This window comes from Cupressus sempervirens, chromosome 1, assembly GCF_028749045.1.
Source record: "Cupressus sempervirens isolate cs-2001-9-10 chromosome 1, ASM2874904v1, whole genome shotgun sequence".
Lineage (NCBI taxonomy): Eukaryota > Viridiplantae > Streptophyta > Pinopsida > Cupressales > Cupressaceae > Cupressus > Cupressus sempervirens.
In genome coordinates, this window is record NC_143118.1 from 344,128,430 (window position 1) to 344,144,076 (window position 15,647).

Consider the following 15,647-nt stretch of genomic DNA (forward strand, 5'->3'; position numbering starts at 1 on the left):
TCAGCTTTGGCTCTTTTTACATTGTCATGTCCACCATAGACAAGCTTCAGTTTATCCCACATTTACTTTGCACTTGACAAATTCTCAACATCATTGAATTCAATACAATTGAGATCAAAGAAATATCTATCAACATACTATTTTTATTCCTCATTTCATTCATTTGATCCACAGTTAGGGGACCAACAAGTGTGACATATTCATTCTCTAGCTAGTGTGTTACATTATCTCCAACACCTAAAAAATGTAGTTTCATTCATTTTCTCCATGAGGAAAATTTCTCCTTGTTTAGCTTTTGTGGCTCTCTTTTATACATCTTGATCTTTTTCTCAAGCACCTTTAAACTTCTTTCTTCAAGCACTCAACTCTAATGCTAAATTGTTAGATAACTAAGAGGGGGGGTGAATCAATTATCTCTAGTTATCTCATAGTCCCTTCAAACATTGCATCACCATCAAACATAACTTCAATAAATATAATCTCTTGATAGACTTATCCAACTTAAAACTTAACTAACACACCTACTTCTAACCAAATTTTTATCAAATTTTTCCTTGCATATACTGATTATCACTAAATTTCTAGTTATTATGTAGTGATATCTTAGTTATTAATGACTTGTAATAAAATATAATAACATGTAATTCATCTTGTAACAAAAATAACATTCACACATTTTGACACCAATATCTTAAAACCGAAACCTTGTTAAGGGAAAAATTATCTAGGACTAAAAACCCAAAAATTTCACTCTTCTAAAGAGATCTTTGTTATGAGACTACCTTGTTAAACATTACCTACACTTTGGTAAATTGACATTGTTAGAAGATGTCAACAAAAGATCATTTAGGCCTTATCACTCCCTATCTATGAGTAAAAAGAGTGGTATGATTTAAAGGACTTACAAAATCCACTAATCAATGTTACCATATAGAATTCTATAGACTTGTTAGGTCCACTCAGTTCTTTGAAGATTTTCTACTACAATGGTTAAATAGAAACATTGTAAAGTGATCTATTAAGAGTAGAAACTATCTTTTCTTGTTCATATCTCTATCTTTTACTCACTCCATTGATTCTTTCTTCCACAAACTCTTCTTCCTCTTTTCTCTCTACTTTTCTCAATTCACTTAGCTCAAATTCTTTCTTCTCCTTTAACAACTTCTCTCTTTACACCATCATTCAATCATATGTATTTTAACTTCATCAGCTCTCAAACAACATAATAATAAAATAATCAATGACTTCAAACCAACAACCTAAAACTATCTTTTTCCCCTCAAATATATTTCTTAATGCTTTCAGATCCTTCCATCTTTTGTCACTTAATCAGAATCATCAATCTTAGGTTTACAATTGAATTCCTTCTTATAATAAATTTAGACAGATAGAGATTTTTGTCCAAACTTATCCTTCTTCAATTTATTTCATTAGATCCTTCTTTAATTTTATCCATCATTGATCTTGCAACAAACTTTGACTATTGTAATAGACCTCAAAATTTTCAAATTTTCATCAAAATTTGGCCTCATGTTCTAATTTCTCAAACTTGTTCATCTAGTTGTCACTCAGTAAATATTACATTTACTTATGCAACATATAAGTTGGTTAATACTAACTTGCTTAGGTAACACAACATTCTTCTTCCTCTTTTCCATCACTCAGGGAATACTATAGTCACTTGGTGAATTCAGTCTCCCTTAATTAATCTTGTGAATCAATTAAGCTTGTGCTCGTCAGTACTACTCAATAATCCATGGTTGTAAACCAATAAAATTAATATTATATAATAGTTTTCCAACTCATTCAAATTTCCCATTGAATACCTTACATATCAACTCTGATTGCATCATACTTTCTTCAAATGCTCTTCATCAATCTAATGATATGGTACTTTCCTAAGTTAGCATAATACCTAGCCAACCAAGAATTTGACATCAGTGACAATATAAAAAAAAACATGACTCTTTTACATACATTCATAGCATCATCACCTAACAATATCCCATTATTAATTACAATATCAGCCAAGGCTAAGAGAGAATGGATAGGGAGAATAGGAGAGGGAGATAGAGTGAGAAGGAGAAAGAGAAGGATATATAGGAAAGGAGAAAGGGAGGGGAGAGAGAATAGTATAAGAATATGGAGAGAGAGAGAGAGAGAGAGAGAGAGAGAGAGAGAGAGAGAGAGAGAGAGAGAGAGAGAGAGAGAGAGAGATGAGGGAACAACAAGGAGAATACTATGCAATTAATGAAGAAAAAAGAAGAGGGAGGGGGAGAGAGATACAAAAGAGATCAAGTAAGCTACTTATTAAACAAATAATAGATAGAAAAATTGATGAGAGGGGAAATGAAAGAGAGAGAGGAAGAATGACTTTACATATCCAAAATGCAATTGTGTTATGGAGAACTATAAATGCACTTTGTTCTTTTAGAACCGAAGCACATTCTTGTGGCCACCAAAACATGAACACATTTTGGGCTTGGAAATGGGTTTTGTTAATGACCCTAACACTTTAAAGCATATTTTCCCTCAATTGTAGTCTGTTTACATGCTTTTATCTTCCAACATCAATTCCCAACTTCATCCCCAATAGGTTTACAAATGCTCAAGTGGATATTTCTAGAATTACCTCCATTATCTCACACATCTTCTCATCATTCTAACCATTTAAGTTATTCAATTTTTAGACAACATAAACATAGTGAAATTTAATTTTTATTACCAATATCTTGACAAGACTCACAAACACATATCTACCATTTTAAAAATAAATTTTAATCTAATTGACCAATTGCAAAACAAATTAGATATTAAAATTTTGTACTTGAATCTATACACTTTTGGCAAAAGAAGATTGCATTTTCAATTTCTTTGATAGAAGTTATGCCCAGTGCATGAGTAGGCACCAAATTTTCAGGATGCAACGACTTTTAAAAAAATATACTCAATAGAAAATTACTAAAAAATACAACTTCTAGATCTTATTCTAACTATCATCCTACCAAATAAATTTTCAAAATACTTGAAGTCCAGCTATATTTTTTGTTGAGTGCACAAAAATAGCTATGTTATATTTTTAGAAAAAAATAGGAATAGTTTTTCATTTGTGAAGGGTTTGACCCTCTTAATCTTTTTTTTCAATTGTAGTTTAGAAACTATAGTTAGTGTACTAAAACCCTTACTCTTTACACATATTCTAATTTTGAGTGCAAGACCCTCAAATTTCTCTTTGAATTTTAGATTTACCCGAATTCATAGAAAAAGTGGTTGTAGTGCCCACCTATAGTTTTCTTATCTATTTTGATTGTTGGACTTTTTCAAGCCTATTTCAGGCATGTTTTAATTTTAGAGATATTGATTTATAGTTATATGGTATTATTTTATGACTTGGATTTATATATATCAGTGATGATCACTTAGTTGATAGTATTTCATGAGTTATTTTTGATGGTTATGATTACTTGTATATTAATAATGCTTTAATTATTCTTAGTTAGTAAATTTGGTTGCTGTCATAATGATGATGTCAAATGATGATTATTTATATCCATGATGATGAATTGTTGTGTTTGAATATGCAATAATTTGTACTAACAATTTATTATGGTACTTACCTCATACTTGTATTTGTATGGTGTGTGTCTGTGTCTATTTTACTTTTCTTTGTAATGTGTTTGATGCGGTTAAGGAAGGGAGTCATAGTCACCTACTAGTCAGGATGTACATGATGTACCACTCCCCTTCATTGCTTGTTTAGTGTATATATATGTGTGCATGTACATGTGTGCACATGTGTGTGTGTGTGTGTGTACATGCTCTTCTTTTATGCAGGTTGTAGGTACTAGATGTTAACTTTCCTGAATTGCCATGATGAGTGTTCTATATCACAATCACTCAATCATAAGAATGAGAAGATAATAATCAGATCCAATCCTAGCCATAGTCTAAATATATATCTCTTGCAAGGAGGACTGATATATATAATTGTCTACCCTTTTTTAACTCGTGAGTCTTTCTTTGTATATATTATTTGATTTTTAGTTTGGTTGGTTTTCCTTATACATTTTATGTCACTTTGACTCTATTATTTGCTTGGTAGAATGCTTATTTATGAATTTTAGTATTAATCATTAATATTTGGATTATTAAATGTTATTTGGTTTTAAAAGAGAAAATATTAAAATAAGACTATATTTAGCTCTTTGAATATTTTAAATATATGCTTAATTTAAAACATTTAATTTAAAGTTCTAAAGTAGAAAACTAAATAAAGATAATTTAACTATTTAACATTATTTTAGTGTGAATATTTAACTAATATTGATTAAAATTAGAGTTGCATTTAATTAATGAACTCTAATTATTTTTATTGATTAAAATAATAAATTTATTTATTTATTTTGATTGGTAAGAGGCCGAAGCCAAGATTCATTGTTATTATTATATGTTGTGATTAATTATTACTATTATGTATTAATGTTGAGTACATTTGAACCCAAGACCTCCCACATAGGAGACTCACAATTTACCATTGTGTTGTAGACTATTGCCTAATTAAAATAATAAATAATTATTTTTATTGTGCTTGCATTAAATTATAAAGTGGTAAAATAAAATAAAAGAGTTTATTCAAATAAAAAGTGAGTTAAATATGCATGAATGGCTAAATTAAACAAAGTAATTATATTTTAGGGGTTTTTAGAGACAAAAATCCTAAAGTGGGTTAGGGCTCTATATTAAAGGTTTTCAAATCATTTTTGGAGAACAAATTTTTGAGATTTTGACTAAAAGGAATTTTGGAAGCTTTAAAGGGTTTTAGTTTTGCAAGGGTTTTACTAGGTTGCCAAATTGTTAGCATCAGCCTCAGGAAGTGTTTGAAACATGTAATAATATAGTTCATTTGAAAAGATATGTATGCTTGGTGTCTTCCTGGATGCTTGCATAATGTCTATTAATTTATTGTATTGACTTTTGGATAAGAATTATGTTATTAATTTTGAAAAGAAAAACTTATTGAACTAGAAAACTTGATTGAGGAAAACTATAGAAAAATCTAGAAAATTATTATAATTGTATTCTCTTAAGACCCTTTCTAATATAGGAAAAACTCAATTATAAAAAATTGAACAAGTTTCCACTTTACGTGTTCCAATAGAACCATGTGATTATCATGAATTTTCTAAATTAAGATAAATATTATTCTTATATCTAAATTTATTTAGTTGATTTTTTAAGAAAAGAAAAAAATTAATTGAGAGGAAAACATGTTGTAAATAACCTTATACATGCATGTCAAAATAAATATGCTAAAGATAGGAAACTAAGTATTGTATGCTTGCATGGTTTGAGAGATAAAAGGTATGTGAAAATACTAATTGCATCTTTATTTTTATCTTATTAAAATATAATTTAATTTTTGGAATTAGATTAAAAAATAAATAAATAAAATTTATTACAAATTCTTTATTACAAAATTTAAAATTATTAAAAGATAAAAAATTAAGAAAAATAGTATTTATTTATTTAAAAAATTAAATAAATAAGTAGTACTCATTTTCTTATATGTGAATTTCTAATATTAATGTTTTTTTTTAACTCTTAATGGAATATCACTTATTATATATTTATTAATACAAGTGCAATTACAAGTTAATAAATATATAGTTATGATTTAATTATATTTTAAGAGGAGTTATAGTGGATTTAACTATATAATCGTCTAGTTATAAGTGTTTAAATATAATGAGAGAAATTGTAAATAACTTAATTAAAATTATAATTTCAAGTTTGAGTTATCTCTAGTTGTATTATGAATTTAAGGAAAAGTGAATATTAATATTAGGCTTAAAAAAAGTGATATTAATATTTTAGAAATTGAATTGATATTAATATTCAAATCTAATAATCCATATTTTTATTATTAATTAATAAGTCACAATAATTTTCATTTATGTGAAGTGAGCCCTATTAAGAGCCAACCCTGTTAAAGGTTACAATACAAATTTGTAAGTATGACCTTGTTAGAGGATTTAGATCACCTTATTAGGAGTAGCTTGGTTAAAGATCTTCAAATGCTTCAATCTTGAAATACCACCTTGTTAGAGGATTTATAATATGACTCTTAAGTCAACTTTGTTAAAAGCTTTCTTCACTACTACAATGGTTAGAAGGTAACAACAATTTGACTTGATATGTGAAGAAACTTCCTTTGCACATTCAAATCTTTATTCTAGCTTGATCTTTGGATCCTTACTAATTTGAATATTCTTTGCAACTTATCTTTCACACTTTCTTGCTCTTCTTTTGCTCACATATCCATCTTATTCCTCATCTTCCACTTATATATTTCATCCTCACTATTTGACCTTTCCCATATATCATAAAATTTTATAAGTCATCTTGAATACCCTTTCAAATAATGATTAAACATCTAAATAGTTATCCTCAACCTATTCATTATTAGACAATTATATTTTTCTATCACTCAATCAATACTAGGATTGAATGCTTGGTTAATATTGGAAGTCCTTTGATGCTCGACCACTTGGTTAACACTACAGGAAGGATATCCTTCAATGACTGATTACCCGATTAACACTTAAATGATCTTCATTACCCTTCTTCTTGGTCAACACTAAATATGCTTAGTTAATACTATCGGTCCTTCATTGCTCAGTTAATACTGACATTTGTGTAACATCAATAGAAACATACAATTTGAAGAATTGTTTCCAACAAACTCCCTCTTTGGAATTGACGGAAACACATATCAACATAAACTAATAAAAGTATGAATAGTTTAATAATATCCTTAGTCTCATTCTAATTCACATCCATACCAACTCCCTCTGTGATTCTACCTATATTTTTCTGAGCTGCTTCCAAATGAATTCTTCCTCGTACATCTATCATCACTTTCCTATGTACTTTTGTCATTTTCTCTCTCTCTATTGTACATTTTATCATCTGAATGCTTTTCCTTTTGAGATAAAAAATTATCCCTCTTTCTTCTTTGACTTCAACTCTTCCTTGTTGACACTAAACTCTCCCTCTTTGACATCAAATGTGAAAGGATTCAAACTTTAAAGTTGTTATGTACCTTTTGTACTAATTCATATGCAATATGCTCTACATTTCACACCTATAGTATGACAATATGCATCAACTTGATAGATGTTCAATTGAACTTGGTTGATGCATCATTATGTTTTTCTTTAGTGAGCATCACATAGGGGAATAAATTCAAATTAGTAAGGATCCAAAGATCAAGCTAGAATAAAGATTTGAATGTGCAAAGGAAGTTTCTTCACATATCAAGTCAAATTGTTGTTACCTTCTAACCATTGTAGTAGTGAAGAAAGCTTTTAACAAAGTTGACTTAAGAGTCATATTATAAATCCTCTAATAAGGTGGTATTTCAAGATTGAAGCATTTGAAGATCTTTAACCAAGCTACTCCTAATAAGGTGATCTAAATCCTCTAACAAGGTCATACTTACAAATTTGTATTGTAACCTTTAACAGGGTTGGCTCTTAATAGGGCTCACTTCACATAAATGAAAATTATTGTGACTTATTAATTAATAATAAAAATATGGATTATTAGATTTGAATATTAATATCAATTCAATTTCTAAAATATTAATATCACTTTTTTTAAGCCTAATATTAATATTCACTTTTCCTTAAATTCATAATACAACTAGAGATAACTCAAACTTGAAATTATAATTTTAATTAAGTTATTTACAATTTCTCTCATTATATTTAAACACTTATAACTAGACGATTATATAGTTAAATCCACTATAACTCCTCTTAAAATATAATTAAATCATAACTATATATTTATTAACTTGTAATTGCACTTGTATTAATAAATATATAATAAGTGATATTCCATTAAGAGTTAAAAAAAAACATTAATATTAGAAATTCACATATAAGAAAATGAGTACTACTTATTTATTTAATTTTTGAAATAAATAAATACTATTTTTCTTAATTTTTTATCTTTTAATAATTTTAAATTTTGTAATAAAGAATTTGTAATAAATTTTATTTATTTATTTTTTAATCTAATTCCAAAAATTAAATTATATTTTAATAAGATAAAAATAAAGATGCAATTAGTATTTTCACATACCTTTTATCTCTCAAACCATGCAAGCATACAATACTTAGTTTCCTATCTTTAGCATATTTATTTTGACATGCCTCTTAGATACATAAATGCATCCTTAGGTATTGCCTTAGTAAATATATCTAGTATATGCTGCTTGGTGTTCACATATTCCAATCTCACCTCATTGTCTTGAACCAATTCCCTTAGGAAATGATACTTGATTGCAATATGTTTTGTCTTTGTGTGCGTCATAGGGTTCTTGGATATATTGATTGAACTTGTTTTATCACAATGGATAACCATGTTAGTTTGTGGTGACTGATCAGGAAAGCACTGTACATACTTCATAAATTCTTTGGGGCTTGGGGCATTGGCCCAAAAAAAAAATTTGGTACTATTCATAGATTTTCCACTAAAGTAATAGTTAATATTCACCAATTTATGGCCGACATGTAGCAACTGTAAAGAGATTTAATACTTCTATAAAAGGGCTTAGGGTTAGGGTTGTTTATTGTGGTTATTTGAAATCGGTTCTTGTGGTGGTATTGAGCTGTAAGGGATTATGGATTGTAATTAGGTTGTAATCACTAGATCGTAATAATATCAGACTTGCTATTTGGTGGACGTAGCCTAGGGATTGGGTGAACCACGTTAAATCTTGGTGTCTTGTGATCTTTTCTATGTGATCTATTATTTTCTATTATTGGTTATATTTGCATGTAACTATTATTTATGTCCATGGTTTAATCTTAACAAACCATTAGTTCCTTGATTTTCTCCTTCATACTTGACGCTAATTACTTGATCCATATTATGCTAGAAAAATTGACTATTATAGCAACATACTCTGCATTTGTTAATGATTGAGAAATGCAATTTTGCTTCTTGCTTGTCCAAGACACTAGTCTCTTGACAAGAAATAATGCTCCTACACCAGTCATTCTTCTATCATTAATGCTTCCTACCAAATCTGCATCAGTAAAGGTTCTAAACTCAAGATTTCATCCTTTCTTATACCATAAAGCATATTCTCTAGTTTCTTTTAGGTGCCTCAAAATTCTTTTTACTGCCATCATGTGATTTTCTTTAGAATTAGCAAAAAACCATGCAACTGTGTCAGCTGCCAATGCAATATCACAATTGGTGTGTACCACATACTAAAGCTTTCCAAAAATTGATTTGTAGGTAGTCTGATTTACCTCTTTTGAATCATCATTTTTTGAAAGTATATGTCCAATAGACATAGGTGTTCCAACTAGTTTGCAATTTTCCATTCCAAATGGTTTCAATATTTCCCTGATGTACTTTGAATGGGTGATGAATATGCCATCCTTCATTTGATGAACTTATAGACCCAAAAAAAAAAAAAACTCTCCAAACATAAGAACTTCTAATCATTTCCTCATTTCTCCAGCAAATGACTTGCATAACATCTCATCTCCTCCAAATATGATATCATCTACAAATATTTCTACCAGCAACATCTTGTCATGTGGTCCTTAATATACAAATTACTGTTATCATTTGCTTTTTCAAAACCAATTCTTACCAGATATTGATGCTACCTGTCATACCATGATCTAGGAACTTTCTTTAGTCCATATATAGCTTTATAAAGTTTACATACCATGTCTCTCTTTTTTGGGTCAATGAAACCTTTAGATTGTTCCATGTAGACTTCTTCTTCTAGTATTCCATTTAAGAAAGTTGATTTTACATCCATCCATTTGCTTTTTCAAAACAAATTCTTACTAGATATTCATCCAGCCTTTCATACCATGCTTTAGGAACTTTCTTTAGTCCATATAGAGCTTTGTAAAGTTTACATACCATGTCTCTTTTTTTTGGATCAATGAAACCTTTAGATTATTCAATGTAGACTTCTTCTTCCAGTATTTCATTTAAGAAAGTTGATTTTACATCCATTTGATATACTTCGAATCTCTTTTGTGCAACATATGCTAGTAGTATTTTGAATCCTATAAGTCTTCTTCCAGTATTTCATTTAAGAAATTTGATTTTAGATCCATTTTATATACTTTGAATCTCTTTTGTGCAACATATGCTAGTATTATTTTGAATCCTATAAGTCTTGTAACAAGGGAAATTTTTTCCCCATAGTCAATACCTTCTTCCTCAAAATAACCTTTGCATACTAGCCTTTTGTTGTTCCTTGTTACTTCTTCTTTCTCTTTCAACTTATTTTTAAATATCCATTTTGTACTAATCACATTCTTTTCCTTAGGTATAGGTACAAGAGAGTAGGTATTATTCTTTTTTATTTTCTCAATTTGTTCATTCATTGCCTCTATTCAACCTTCATTTTCTAAAGCATCTTTTACAAATCTAGGTTCAAATTCACTAAGAAAACATGTACCTTTTAATTTGTTCCTTGTCAGTATGCCATCTATCTCTCCTCCAATTATTCATTCAAGGTGCATGATATATTTTGATAAATTTTGCATGTCTTGGATCTTTTTTTCTTGATTATGAACTAGGCTCACTTGGTTCTCTATGATCTTTCACCTTTTTCTTGGGTTCTTCTGGCTAATTTGTCTACAACTTAGGTTGTACTGCCTATGACTCAGGTTGCACTACTCATAATTTGCTAAGTTCACTTTGTTGTTGTTGGCTTTCAATTGTTTGTCGTAATTTCTTAGGTTCCTCCTTATAGTAAAAAAAATTATGTAATCTTTAGGTTCCTTTTTGCTTTGTTCTTAACTTCTTTAAGCAAACTCATCAATCTTCACATGTGCACTTTCTATGAGTTTTTGAGTAGTGAGAGTAAAATATTTATATGCCTTAGTTTTATTGGGGTGCCCTCAGAATACACCTTCATCACTTTTGTATCTAGTTTTCCTTTCCTTACATCTTTCAACATATAATATTTGCTTCCAAATACTCAGAGATAAAAAACATTAGGCTTGTACCCATACCATAATTCATAAGGTGTTTTGTTTGTACTTTCTTTAGTTGAACTTGATAAAATGTATGAAATTTTGTGCTGATTGCTTCTCTCCAGTATTTTGGTGCAACATTCTTCTCAGTAATTACTATTTTTGCACACTCCATGATGGATCTATTCCTTCTTTCTGCTATATCATTATGCTCTAGTGTCCTAGGTGATGATACCTATCTTTTGATTCCTGTTTCATTGCAAAATTTGTTGAATTAATTTGAGAAGAATTCAACTCCTCTATCTAATCTCAAGAATTTAAAATTCTTCCATGTAGTCTTCTCAACTCTAGCCAAATACCATTTGAACTTTTGGAAAGCATTATATTTATCTTTTAAGAACATTACAGTCATCATCCTAGAATAATCATCAACAAATAGAATGAAACATATGTCTACACAATAGCTTTCTATACCTATTGGTATGTAAAAAATTGTATGGATTAGTTCCAAAACTTCTTTAGAATTGAAAGACTTACTTCATAAATTTCTTTTACTCATCTTTCCAATTTGACATTTTTTACAATTGCCCATCTCAAGTTTCTTCAGATTTGGTATGCCTCTTACTCTTTTGGTCTGGGTTATGATAACTAGGTTATCAAATTTAACATGACACATTCTTTTATACCGTATCCACCTTTCCTCTATTTTAGCCAATAAACATGTACTTTCAGTGAGATCTAGGTAAAACAAGTTACCTTTTGTCTAATTATCAGTCCCAACCAGGTTTCCTTTTCCATCCAATAGGTTACCTTTTCCATTAATGAATTCTACCTTGTATCCTATATTGTTCAAATGTGCTACGATGAGTAGATTATGTCTTAATCCTTCAACCCATTATAAATTCTCACATTTGATTCCTTTAGTTAATGCTATAATTCATTTTCCTTTTACATAACATGGTTCATTGTTTTAAAATCTAACACTTCCACCATCATAGTGTTCTAATGTTCAAACGTATTTTTATCACCATTCATGTGATGAGAACAACCAAAATCCATGATCCATGTATTAGTTTTTCTAACATGAGAGATAAGTGTCATCTTTTCATTTTCCACATTATTAGATTCATCTTTAATAGAAATGTAAACTACTTCTTTTTCATTATCATCACTATCAAAATCTTTAGCAATGTAACAAAAATTCTCACCTTTGTCTTTGTGGTCCTTGTAGCTCTTGTTGCTCTTGAAGTCATTCTTACCTTTGAACATGTTATTTAGTTTCTTATCTTTATCTTTTTTGTTTGGACATCTTGTAGCAATATGGACAACCTCTCTACATGAGAAATAGATCAAAAGAATTTTTCCTCTAAATTTTCCTTTCCTTTTTTATACTCTTTTATCAAGTAGGGATTCAATGACTTCAAGTTCTTCATCTTATTCATCTTCTTCTTCACTATCAACTTATTTTCATTTTGAGTTTCCTCCTTTTCTACCAAGACTTAGTTTGGATTTGAATGTGGATTTAAATTTTCTAGAAGTTGGAGCATAGTTATCAAAGTTATCCAATTCAAAAGTAGTTAATATTCCCACAAGTGCATCCAAGGCTATATTGTTTTTAGGATTGTATCTCATCTCCTGAATTGTTGAAACTCTAATGGCATACATAGGAAGAGTAATTGATAGTACCTTGATGACCACTCTCTTGTTAGTTATATCTCCCCTTGCATATCTCATTGCTCTCACACTTTCTTTGATTGTTTTACTGTATTGGAAAATGATCTCACCTTCTTTCATTTTGATTTGATAAAAATTTCTTCTCAATCTTTTTTCCTTTTGTTTGCACATTTTTATCACCTCCATAGACTCTCTATAGTTTTTCCCACATTTCAAATGCAATAGGAAAATATTTAACCTCATCAAATTCAAAATACTTTAGAGAGGAAGCTATATCAATAATCATTATATTCTAATCCTTTTCCTCTTTCATCTTTTCCATAGTTAGAGGTTCAAGTGGTGTGACATATTTGTTTTCCAAGTAGAGCAGACCAATATCACTAATTCTTGATAAGTGTAGCTTTACCAATTCATGTCATGCTAAAAAAAATTCTCTGTTAAGCTTGGGAATCTCCCTTCTGTATGACATCTTGATCTTTAGCTTAGGTCCTTGAAACATTTCCTGCAAGCACCAAAATCTCTGATACAAGTTTTTGGAAATGAAGAGAGAAACTGAAAGGAGAGGGGTGAGTCAGTTACTACAAAAAAATTCCCTGTCCCTAGATGTAAAATCAAACTTTTCATTGATAATACAATACTATCCAGCTCGGTTATAACTAAGATATTGTTGTCACTTGATCATTAAAGTAGTCTTCTAAATATTTATCCATTTTAACCTTTAGTAACTTAGTTGCAGAAACATAAAGCATAAAGAAAATAAAATGAACATGGATGACACCAAGATTTAACATGGAAACCCAATTTAGGAAAAAAACCATCATGCAACTAGTCACAATAATTTATACTCTTCCGAAGTGAGACATATTAAGAGCCAAAACTGTTTATTATTATAATACAAACTATTAAGTATGACCTTGTTAGAGGATTTACATAACCCTATTAGGAGTGGCCTAGTTAGAGGTCTTCAAACGCTTCAATCTTGAAATGCCACCATTTTATAGGATTTACAATATGGTTGTTAAGTCAACTCTATTAAGATATTTCTTCACTACTAAAATGGTTAGAAGGTAACACCAATTTTGACATGATTTGTGAAGCAAATTCCTTTACAAATTTAGATCTATGTTTAGGCTTGATCTATGGATCCTTACTGATCGAAATATTCTTTGCAACTTATCTTTCACACTTTCTTGCCTCGCCTTTGCTCACATATCCATCTTATTCCCCATCTTCCACTTATATATTTCATCCTCACTATTTGACCTTTCTCATATATCATAAAATTTGATAGGTCAGCTTGAATACCCTTTCGAATAATCATTAAGCATCCAAATATTCAGCCTCAGCCTATTAATTATTAGACAATTATATTCTTTTGTCACTTGGTCAATATTAGGATTGAACACTCGATTAACATTGGAAATCCTTTGATGCTTGACTAGTTAGTTAACACTACAAGCAGGATATCCTTCATTAAGCAACTAATCGGTTAATAGTGAGATGATCTTCATTATCTGACTACTTGGTCAACATTGAATATACTTGGTTAATACTCTCAGTCTTGCATTGCCCACTTAATATTGGCATTTGTGTAATATCAATGATGATGTACAATTTGAATAATTATTTTCAACACTATTTGAATTTGGTTTGAGAATATATTGATGAGTTGTTTTCCCAAATGCATTTGTTAGGTTTTCAAGTAATGCAATATTTTGTACCATATTCTCTGAGTTCTATAGATAACCATTGTCATGTCTAAATAAGTCAATCATTGAATAAGCCAATCAATCTCTTTGTAAGATTCACCTCTACAATATGAAGCCTTAGATTCATTGAATCATATGTAAGAACCTCTGGGACTCAAATCATATGCCAAATCAAATTTGGAAATTATGATGAGAAATGTTATCACCGTGTTGGAAATCTTAGTTCTATTTTCTAGGTTTTTAATTATAAATTGAAATCACTATAGTTGAAAATAAAAATTTATTATATTTTTCAATGAAATTTAATGTAACATCAATTAACATTATTATTTTCGTAGTTATTAATAACAATGTGCACTATACAAAAGTAAAAATGTCATTTCCTCTTTCCATATGTTTTATTGTTAGCCTAGCTAGGGAATAGTCAAAATGTTTCCCTATTCGAGCATGAACATGTCATGACTGAATTTAGTCAGATATTGGGCTTCTTAGTATCTCTTCATTCATTGTAAAGTTTTTTTTTAGGGCATTGTTTATATATTTTTAGTATGTTGTTTAAAACACTCACTATCTAATTGAATAGTGAAAATAGAGTGAAACAACAAACACAGGATTATCGAAAAAGCAAGTTAAACTGTAGGAACTAAGATTTGGCTATCCATAAAGAACAAAATAAATACCATACATGTATGGCTAAACTATGTTGATTTCATGTGTCTCTTTTTATATTGTAACATTTTTGTTAGCAAGATTATATGTTCCTAGAAGTCTTCGACAATGATTACACTTTGTTAAATTACCAATTGGATTAGTATTCTAGATTTCTATAAATCAGTGGGCTGGCGCAGTTTTCGCTAATTGTGAATAGTTTCTCACAAAGCAAAGACAAATAATTATTTCCTATTATGATGGCTAGCAGAGATATTTAATTTCTTTGAATCTTTCTTGTTATATATTTGTACTTTTGCCCCCAGAAAACCATCTTCTTACACCATTATTATATCATTTATGTGTGATTTGATTTAATTTCATTTATCTACAATTTTTTTTGATTAATTAAAAGGGATGTGACTCTATTTGCTGAGTTTTGTTTCCCATAGAGAGCCTACTTTTCTTTTTCTTTTTCTTTTCTTTTTTGAATTGTGTTTCTTGTAGAGAGCCTACTTGTTGCTTGTAAGTGCACTCATGAAATTTTTGGGTGTGAAGTCATGGATTATTGCTCTATTTTTTTTTCCTCCAT